We start from the raw sequence: 11,187 nt of genomic DNA, 5'->3' as shown, positions 1-11,187 counted from the left end.
CTCGCGTCTGTCTATGGTCTTTCTATACAGCTTATACCAGAAAACTTTCTTAGTCCGTCAATCTATCGTCTTCTCTTCCTTCCCCTGCATCTTTTGAAATCTCTAGGGACCCATTCCGTTATTCTTCTTGCCCATCTATTGTATGTCATCCTCATGTCGAATTCTTCTTACAAACTGTTAGGATATCCTATACTTTACTTTGCTCTCGTCTCTTAGTTTTAATCATATATATATATATATATATATATATATATATATATATATATATATATATATATATATATATATACATATATATATATATGTGTGTGTGTGTGCATCATAGCTATGACACATCTTAAGCTCATCACGTGTCAGCTTTCATGATTTCTACTCACTTACATGCGTGAGAGAGAGAGAGAGAGAGAGAGAGAGAGAGAGAGAGAGAGAGAGAGAGAGAGAGAGCGCATCTCGACATTTAAAAGGCAAGTGTGGAAGTAGCTGGTATTTAACAACCCAAGCTTCCTTGAAGTTGTGCTTCGGGGCAAGACCATTAAGGTCAAAAGGTCCTTTTATTTCTCCTCCCGCTCGGATGTCCTTCCTAATCTCGCCGGTAAACAATAACAGATGTTTACCCTAATCAATTCATTTCTAGTTCCAAAGTGTTTAATACAAATGTCACTCAAACTTCAATAGTATTTTGACAGTTATATTCTACTTCATTCAAAATAATAATTTTCTATATTTGATAAATGACAGCAACAACAACAACAAAAACAATTGCAGTCGTTTCTAGTCCACTACAGGATAAAGGCCTCAGACAAGTTTTCATCACGACGCTCGCCACTACAGATTGGTGATGGTGGGAGACTTCAGTCTGATCGCTCTAACCAAACCAACCTAGGAAGGGTGGCCATGATTAATACAGCTTTGCTGATCATGACGATACACATACCACAGTTAAATTATACCCACTAACAAATATATGAATATATACTTGAAACTAATCATCAATATTTGAAGGAAAGAAACAATTAAATAACAACTGAATATAACAGTTAAGTATCGTAAAGTAAATAAATAAATAAATAAACAGACGAGTATTAACACGCACAGAAGAAATTCAAGCCAACTTGGCTCGTAATTTAATCCGAAAAACAAAAACACGAATCCTTGGTCTCAGAAAAATATTCCTTCCTTCCTTGCATTTGTTTGTTCGTGATAAACGCATTTTCTTAAAGCAAGGTGGATTTGCCATGGCAGTGTGCCTTGGCATTCATCTGAACTAATCGAATCAATTGATGAACAGCTATTATATAATTGTCTTGAATTTGATGAAAGAATTTTGTCGTTCAACTTACAGAGGACGATAAAAATGAGATTAATATTCGCATGGATGCTATCTATTATGAAATTAATACTACTTCTCAGAAGTCAATAATAATGAGGATTCCACCAACATCACTGATAATGTTTGAAATAAAGATTGGTATAATTGTAGAGAAAGATGATGCATGAGAATAACAATAACAACAGCAATAAAGGGGTCTCTCAAAACCAAAGCCTGTAGAAGAGACCTTTGTTATAACCCCAGAGTCAAATAAGGCGATGTATGTAACCATCAAATTACATATGTGAAATAGAATAAGTTTTAAGTTAACATATGTTTTTGAAATGAAATACATTAGTCAATGGTAAAAGTTTTAAGGCCTAAAGATTCATTAGACCCTCATTTTCCTCTGACAATGGACATTGCTTCGTGTTCATACAACAACAAATGCAGCCGTTTCTAGTCCACTGCAAGACAAAGGCCTCTGACATGTCTTAACTCATGTTCATACAAGTGTCCACGAATCACCTGGGCTGACCAGCGGCACAGAAGTACTTACTGTGGAATGCCATGAAATGATTGCCCCCAAAAAATATGAATTACATTTAAATAAACATACTTGAAGAGCAACTTTAAAAAATACAACGAAACACTGTACACGTACACATACCCTATAACAAACACCGAATGAGTGTGTCCAGTGCACTACTGAATCCACCGTCTCCTAGAGACACACTGAGGGAGTGAGAGTGAGACTGTGAGAGTGAGATGGGATGGAGAGTGAGTAAGAGAGAGCGGAGCCAGACGATCTCAATAAACCAGTAAGGGAACCGCACTGGCTACCCGGTGGTGGCATCAGCGGTGGTGGGAGAGACCAGGGATTGAATCCGGGGTGGGGGGGGGGGACAGGACAAGATGGGTGAGGGCTAGGGCGGCGTATGATCCCCGGTTGTTGTGGGGTTGTAGATGCATGATGAGAGCAAGTGTGGGCAGAAGATTCACAAAGGAAACAATATTACGAGGACGATCATATTTAGACGGTGACAAAGGCCCCGTGAATAACATTTTACAGTTATATTAGTAGGTTTGGAAATAACCACACATAGGGTTAGTAGGAAAATTTTAAAGGGAATGCGGTGAGCGCTACCAAAGATTTATCAAGGACGTACTGAAGGCCGCAGGTTTAATGAGATGGTTTACCAAAACATTATTCGCTCTTTCCGGATAACAACAACAACAACAATAATAATAATAATAATGATAATAATAATAATAATAATAATAATAATAATACATGGCTTCCAAGTCTACATTTAACCGCGACTAGAGGGGGGGGAAACTTGCAAAACATGATATTATAGATCATAGCAGGAACGAACCTCAAGATGCAGGTGCAAACTCACTTGAGTCTCACACTTCCTTTTTCTTCCTTTTCTTTTTATTGATCTTGCCATCTTTATGCAAACTCCCCCATCAATTTGCAGCCAAGACAGATTACATGAAAGATGATGCATCATCAAAGAGCAAACGTGTTAACAAAACTCAAAGGCAAACAAACAAAAACGGGAATGTTTTTATGAACAAAAATAAACAATAGTGACGAGCCGGCGTATCTTTGATGTACTGTTTGTGATAACATATCGATCAGTTGACAAGACTCTTGCCAGTTCTAAGTTGATTATGAAAAGATTTACTGGTAAAACGTTAGGAAATTATCAAAATATCAAAATTCCAACCCAAACTACAACCCAAGTTGGAAAAGCAGGAGGTTGTATACAAGACCGAGGGCTCCGACATGGAGAGTAGCCAATGGTGGAAAGGAAGTAGAGAAGTAGCGAATAAATATATATATATAAACTGATTATAAAATGTATTAAGATCAGTAAACAAATTATATTCGGTTAATCATTTAAAAAATTAAACGAAACATATCAAGGTGTTCATCAGAAAAGCATTTGCAACAAGTTTGAACTTCTGAGTTTCACCGATTCAACGCAAGATTATGAAGAATTGATATCATACCTATTACTACGTACGGGATGGTATACTCTTGGAAGATCTGAAATAAAATGATGATTCGAATTAAGAAAAATCTTATGCATAAAGAACTAGCTGAATGACAGTGCCAGATATTAATATCCAGATCAGGGGTAAAGAATTTAATAGACAGGAAGTTTTGGTTCAACAAACTAACACGGAAGTCACCAGGTGAAGACTACAGCGAACAATACTCAAAACATGTGAGAATGAAGGAATTAAAATATTTCCTTAGAACAGATTGATCTCCCAAAATCTGAAAAAAAATATATTTTTTTGTGGAATTTAAGATGAAACACCGGATATAGTTTTAAGAGTAAAATTGCAACCAAGAGTTGCATACAAAAATTTGAGTGAGTTGTATATAGTTAAAGAGATATTGTCAATGGAAAGATCTGTGAGTTTTATCAGGATTCATCTTCAATCCCATAATTTGCACCATGCACTAATTTTAGCTAGGTCTCTATTACGGGACTCAGCAGCCCAAGGAGATATAATTGGTGTAAAAAGAGTAGCATCATCTGCTTATGCAACAAGAGTATTTTTCAGCCCAAACCATATATCATGAGTACTGTATATACTGTAGTATGAAAGGAAATGGTCGGGAACACTACCCTGAGGAACTACTCTTTCCAATTCATTACTTAAAAATTCAATAATGATACAAAGAAGACACACCTACTCCCATCTATTAAAAGTTTCAAAACACGGTCAAAGGCATCACTCAAATCAAGGTTAATCATACGCTCTTCCCGATTACAATCAAAGGATTTCTGTACAGTATTGGAAATTGTAAGAAGGGCACCATATGTTCCAAGGTCTTTACGAAATGCAAACTGCAAATTAAGGAACAGTTAATTAATCTCAGCATGCCTATATAGAAATTTAGCCTAAAAATATTCAAAATCTTTTGATAATAAATATGGGAGTTATGGAAATTGGGTGACAGTAACCTGACGTGTTAGAGCTACCAGTCATATCTACTTATTGAAGTAACCATTAAATTAAAAAAGAAATACTTATTGCTAACTTGCGAAAATTAACAGACAATTTAGGAACTAAGAAATACACTACCTTGAATATATGTGGGTATACATCTCCATTAGCATCCAAATCCAGTTAGATACATATATATATAATTGTCTTTGTAAAAGATTGAACTTTATCATACCAAAGAATATTTTACTCGAATGTCATTAAGTTTAGCGCCATAGAATCTGATTTTGATAATCTGAGACACTTTTCTCTTTTTCAAAGTTTGGCATTTCTTTATAGAACTATCTGACGAATCTCCGATATTATCTTAATCTCATATTATGTTGTTGAATATTGCAAAACATTTCCACTTTGCGGTTTACAGTTTCTCCAAAACATAAGAAATCAAAAGCTACACAATTCGAGCTTTTACAAATAATAATATCCTCATTATCATAATCATGTGTGCAATAATAATAATAATAATAATAATAATAATAATGATAATAATTAGATCCTATGATAATTTCAAGACAAATACATTTAGCACAATGTTCTACCGAGCATTTAGACTAGCATCATCTTTTAACAATTTTCATAAAGAAACATGTTTCCTAGAGAAGTTCTCTTTCAATAATGGGTTCCCATCCAAAATCTTTTACTACAAACTTAAAATATTTCTTAACAAACGGATTTTGAGTGAAGCGAAAAATCTATTTTTGGGTGAGGTAGCCATGTCGTCCTGATGGGAGTTCCTATTAGGTAGCTTTCTAGGGTATATTTGACTACAGTGATATTCCCAGAGAATTTTACCTTAAGGTATCCAGAATTCTAACTCCTGGAGCGAATATCCCTAAATAATCTCACAAGGATATCACGTAATATCAGAGGACGTATTCTTGACACGTCACATAGCTATCTTCGCCCCGAACAGTATTAACGCTTCGAGGGGGAATAGTGACAAGAATCTGAAACAAGAATGAAAAGAGAGCCGCTCATAAGGCATCTCTCCTATTCCGTTTCCAGTGTGTATCTGATGAAGGCGGTAGCGCCCTCTTTATTCCTTGTAGCGATATACGAGGTGTTACCGATACTGTACTATAGGGAGGGGTCAACAGGCCCTTTTACAATAAAAGGAAGGGCGGGTCCATCAGGACGACATGGCTACCTCACCCAAAAATAGATTTTTCGCTTCGCTTAAAATCCGTTTTTTGGGCTCAGGCCATGTCGTCCTGATGGAAGTTTACCAGAGCATTACTGTATCTGTGGATTCTCAATCAGTGCCATACTCTCAAGAAAGTATTTTTCTGGTCCGTCTAGACCTAGAGACCTATGATGTTACCGTCATACATCATTTCATCTAAGCATGAACTATGTTAGTGCTTCCTGCCCCCTACAGGGAAGAGTCGTACTAGACTCTGGAAAAAGTCTCGAGGAGTACATAAAAATTTATGGATGATAAAATGACAAGCCTGTATAGTGGTCTCGCCCTATACAATATAAAGCAAAGTTTGTATAAGAGTCACCAATGTCAGAATGAATTTGTGACACCTTCCCCAATGTGACTACTCTTATAAACTATTGGATAATGGTTGTATCCGCATAGAAACAAATTTTGCCTCTTTGCCACCAACCTGTTAGATATACCCCGTCAACCCTTCCAAGGAAGGGTTAGAGTGAGTGGACTTTTGCTTGAATCAGGGAACAGTCTCGAAAGACATACCATGATAAAAATATCCATATTTTAATCTTAATGCTCAGTACATTTCTAATAAAATGAGTGTGGGCGAAAAAGGCGCAGGGTTCACTATGAACTAGTTTATTAAAATTTAATAAACGAACATATCAGATCAACATTTATAAAATTTATAAAATGTGGATGATATGCATAAAAGCATAAAGAAAAATAGTCAAAAGAAAATATTGTTTCATCTACTAGGAAACAGATTTGCCACTTCAATAGAATTATTAATAATAATGATATAGTCTGTATACTGTTTACATACACTAGCGTAAAAAACGCTTGGCACAAGTGTCCGTATTATGCTATAGATTACCGTCGTCAATGGAACAGTTCGTAAGGACACTTTCGTGGCCTATCGCTCAGCGTGTAGTAACATACAGTGACTACACACATTGATCGTCCAAAATTAATTACACTGTTCCTCGCAGACTTAAAACAGAAGATTAAAGAATTCTACCTGCTGCTACCACAGATCTCATAAGTTGCTCCACTTGCTTCGTATAGTGCATAAAGAACGCCTTGGATGACTACCAGCCGGTGTGCAAACAAGGATGTTCAAAGTCCATATAATTAAAGAAATTTTAAGGGGGAGGCAACTTTCCTCGGATCATGACTAACGGGTGTACTGTCTGGATCCGTTCTGCGAATAACACAGGTGAATTTCGCCCTTAGTTATAGATAACTTTGAACCCAGGGTTTCTCTTCTGAACAGCTGTCCTCCCATAAAGTCTAAAGTTCTATGAAGATAGACCTTTAGGCACTCCCCTGGACATAGAGATGCATCTTCACAGATTCTCTAGGGACCCCACCTGTTGGTGGGTAGCTTGTTCCTGGTAAGAAACGTTGGGTCTGGAAATAGATTCAGTTCTCCCTCCAAGAACTGGACGTGGCCTTCCTCTCTAGAGAGAGCCACTATTCACTAACTCTGGCCCCCAAGGCGATTACAAACAGAAATATGACTTAAATTCAAAACCTTCTAAGCACATTCCTCATTGTTCATTATTTATATACAATGAAGAATCATATCTAATGACCAAGCAAAGGGTCTTTGGAAGCGCTGAAGGGCTAGTTCATTAAGAACGTCGTTAGAAAGGTCGACCTGTAAGGCATATGGTATCTGACTTGTCAAGGCAGGCTTGAACAAAAGAATTGTGTAGGCTGCTAAACCTTGCTCTTGAAGGTGAATGAAGAATGATAAATAGGAATCTGTCAGGATTTCTTTCGGTTTCTTCGCCTTGACAAAGGATAGCTATTTCTTCCCTGAAGCCTCATAATGTCTTCTGGTTTCCTCCAAAAGTCTAAACCGAATTTTAAACACCGAATCTTTTTCTCATCGTTAAGGAGAGAAAATCATGAGATGTAGGTTCCGTGTTTTCTGTGATGGAGCAAAGACAGTCGACTTCTGTACTCGCTGAGACAGGGATGGATCCGGTAGCGGTACGAATTTTAATCGTAGTTCCAATGCCAGAGGGAACCACATGCTATTTGGCCACTTGTGGGCCACTATTGCTGCTTTCCCTTTGAAGGATCTCAGCATATCTAGGACCTTCAAAGGGAGGTGTGCGGAGGGAACAGGTAGATACTGGACCATCTGTTCCAGTCCAGGGACATAGAGTCCACTGCCTCCACTAACGGATCCTCGTAAGGGGACACGTAACGAACTATTTTCATGTTGTCTTTCGTCGCAAAGAGGTCTATCTGCAGCTCTGGGACTTGACTCGAGATGAAGGAGAACGATCCTGCGTCAAGGGACCATTCTGACTCTATAGGTGTAAACCTAGATAGAGCGTCCGCTGTCACATTGCGGAACCCTTGAATGTGAACTGCTGACAGGTGCCATTTCTTCCTTTCCGCCAAACGGAATATGGCCAACATCACTTGGTTGATTTGAGGTGACCTCGACTCTTGTCGATTCAGGCATCTCACTACCACCTCCCTGTCTAGAACCAGTCTTATGTGGGTCGAGTGGCGAGGAGAAACTTTCCTCAGTGTCAGAAGTACTGCCATGGCTTCTAGAAAGTTGATGTGAAATGACTTGAAAAGATTGGACCAAGCTCCTTGGACTCTCATCTGATGAGAGTGGCCTCCCCAGCCTTCCTTTGAAGCGTCTGTGTGGATAGTTACTGACGGGGGAGGAGGTTGAAGAAGTATTGATTTCTTCAATTGCTTGGCATTGGACCACGGCTTGAGAAGCGTTCACAGTCGAGTCGGTAGTGGTCTTATTAGATCTTTTCGCGCGTTTGATGCGTATTTTCTTCAGACTCCTGTTACATCCTTAAGCTGTGCTCTTAGCACTGGATCTGTTATTGAAGCAAACTGTAGAGAGCCCAGCACTCTCTCCTGTTCGCGTCTTGATATCCGTTTGGATTTCAATAGTCTCTTGACAGATCCTGCTATTTCTTTCCTCTTCTTACTAGGAATGGAAAGCCGATGTGACTCCAAATTCCAGTGGATTCCCAAACACTGAAATTTTTGAGCTAGAGAGAGACGAGACTTTTTTATGTTGATCTTGAATCCCAGATGTTTCAGGAACTGGATCACTATCTTAGAAACTTGCATGCATTCTGTCCTGGATGCTGCCCACACCAGCCAGTCGTCCAAGTAGGCTACTACTTGGACCCCCTTTAGGCGTAATTGATGGACAGCTGCGTTCGCGAGCTTCGTGAAAATCCTTGGGGCTATGTTTAGCCCGAAAGGCATGGTTCTGAAGGTGTAAAGTTATCAATGTAACTTGAAGCCTAGGTAGGGGGAGAGGTGACGATTAATTGGAACGTGCCAATAAGCGTCAAACAAGTCTATAGACACAGCATATGCCCTTTTGGGCAGTAGGGTCCTTATGTGTTGAAGTGTGAGCATTCTGAACTTGTAGTTCGCTATGAACTTGTTGAGTGGCGACACATCTAGAATGACTCTGAGTTTTTCTGAGTCCTTCTTTGGAATACAAAACAGCCTTCCTTGGAATTTGATGGACTTAATCTTCCGGATTACTCTTTTGTCTAAGAGCTCTCGGACATATTCTTCCAGAGCGGGAGTTGAGTGTTGGGAGAATTGAGGAAATTGAGGTGGAGGACTGCTCCAGCTTCAACCTAGTCCATTCTTATTTAGGCTGTGGGCCCAGGGATAGAAGGTCCACCGATCCTTAAAGAGCTGTAGTCTCCCTCCTACTGGAAGTATCTACTTCTGCGTGTGTGGACCTGAAGCCTTGCCTCCTTGACCGCGTCCTCCCCTGGATCCCCTTCCTCTTGAAGGGCGTCTAGAAGAACCTCTGGCTGTTCCTCTGGCTCTCGAACGAAAGGAAGAAGTCTGCCTTTCGGAGGCTGGGTTAAGAACTGGCGACTGTGTCGCCGTTTGTTGAGGTACCAGCTGGTACGTGGTTGGAGGTTGTGCCACTATCTGAGGCACCGCGGTCATAGGAAGTTGTTGTTGATGTTGCTGTCGGTAGGGTTTAGCCGGCCGAGAGGGTGGCCTAGGCCTTTTTGTCTTCCTCTTGGGTTGGGGACCCTCATCCGGAGAAGACTTTTTGAGAAGGTTCTCTGTGGTGGCCTTGTCTACTACCTCTTTAACCACTTCATTGGGAGAGAGGTCTTTACCCCAAATACGAGAGGAGATCAGTTTCCTCGGTTCGTGCCTCACCGCAGCCGAGGCGAACACGAACTCTCTACAGGCTCTCCTAGCTTTAATAAAGCTATAGAAATCCTTCGTAACTGTGGCCAGATGGGTTTTGGCCACAACCATGAACATGTCCTGGTTCTTGGGGTCACTTGCCATCGTTTCTAGTGTCGTTTACAACGACATCGATGCCGCAAGTCTTTCCTTTGTCTCTTGCTCTCTACGCAAGAGAACCTCTGACAGTTTTGGAAGCGCCTCACCGAACTGGCGTTCAGCAATATCAGCTTCCAGCTTCCCGACTGAGAAGGTAAGGTGTACGTCTTTCCAGTCTTCTTGGTCCAAGGGCAAGGTCAGAGATAATGGCTTGCACTCCTCCAAGGAGGGGCATGGTTTCCCGGCCTCCACCGCTTTTAAGGCAGCCTTATATCCCTTTTCCAAGAAGGGAAAGGCTCTGGTAGGAGAGACCACAAAGGAGGGAAGCTTCTTACTCAAGGCGGGCACCTTTGAGTTAGTGAAGCCCGTCTCTTTCATCGAGCTCGCTAGTAACTTCTGAGCTTTACTATGGTCAAAAACTATGACCTCCTTCGGCTCTGTCTCCTCCTTTAAGGCTGGCTCCTTCCTAAGACGGACATAGCAGTCCGGATAAGAATCTTTGTTGGGCCAAAATTCCACTTCTTCCAGGGGAATTGCTCCCAACTTTTCTGAGATCGCGATCTTCCCGGTTGTCATTGGCATGTGTTCGGCATACCTCCAAGGATTGGTATCCGAGCACAAAGGAAGATCCTTCACGCTGAGCCGCTTCTGGGGCCCACGTGATGCTGCAAGTCTACGTATCTCCAGTTTCATTGCAGCTTCCTTCTCATCATTCTTCCTTTGAATTTGTTGGATCATCTCAACAATGGAAGAAAGAGTCCTTCCCAGTTCATCTGGGATAGCAGACGATGTAGAAGGAACAGGTTCTGGGTCCGGAACCGACGTAACCGACACTTCGTCGATTTCTTGCTCTTCTACTTGAGGAGCCTGGAACAGCTCCTCCTCCTGACCTTCTCCTAGAAGGTCCTTCTCAGTAGAATCCGACACCTCTGACATCCTATCGTCCAATTGGATGTCTTGAAGGGCGGCTGAGACTTCAGAATCTACCGGATTCTGGGCAATTGGTATCTCCACCTGAGGCTGGGAGATGATTGCATCAGCCGATGCTTTAGGAAAAATGTAGGCCCTCATCTTCTCATTTGGAAGGTAGGGACCTGAGGTGTTTTTCTGAAAACCCCTCACCCAGGATCGTAAAGTTTCCCTGGCAGCATCCCTTGACTCCGTTGACTTAGGGTCGTCAAAAGCCTCGGTAATCAGGTTAAAACAAACTGTACAAACCCGAGGGTCTCAATAGCAGAGATCACCTCTGGAGGCTGCGCATGCTGTGTGCCTCCTGCAATATTGATGTCCACAGAAGTTCTTACAGCGGACATTACAGAACACACTCCCACACTTCGGATGGTCCTCCTGTAAAGAGAAG

At 40.8% G+C, this 11,187-nt stretch overlaps 1 protein-coding gene across 4 annotated transcripts in view; it reads right to left on the bottom strand.

Annotated features, from left to right (window-relative positions):
- The window catches only part of LOC137638765 (organic cation transporter protein-like), a 77,418-nt gene extending 75,288 nt beyond the window's left edge, over nt 1-2,130 (bottom strand). For 3 of the 4 annotated variants that reach the window (XM_068371117.1, XM_068371115.1, XM_068371118.1), the window contains exon 1: nt 1,980-2,130. The gene's annotated coding sequence lies outside the window, so the exon portion shown is untranslated. Of the gene's footprint in view, nt 1-1,973 lie in introns of all 4 variants that reach the window. The other variant, XM_068371116.1, reaches the window with a different exon arrangement.
- Nucleotides 2,131-11,187: the final 9,057 nt, after the last annotated feature.

Source organism: Palaemon carinicauda, chromosome 3 (assembly GCF_036898095.1).
Source record: "Palaemon carinicauda isolate YSFRI2023 chromosome 3, ASM3689809v2, whole genome shotgun sequence".
Classification (NCBI taxonomy): domain Eukaryota; kingdom Metazoa; phylum Arthropoda; class Malacostraca; order Decapoda; family Palaemonidae; genus Palaemon; species Palaemon carinicauda.
This window is presented reverse-complemented; position numbering and strand designations above follow the sequence as displayed.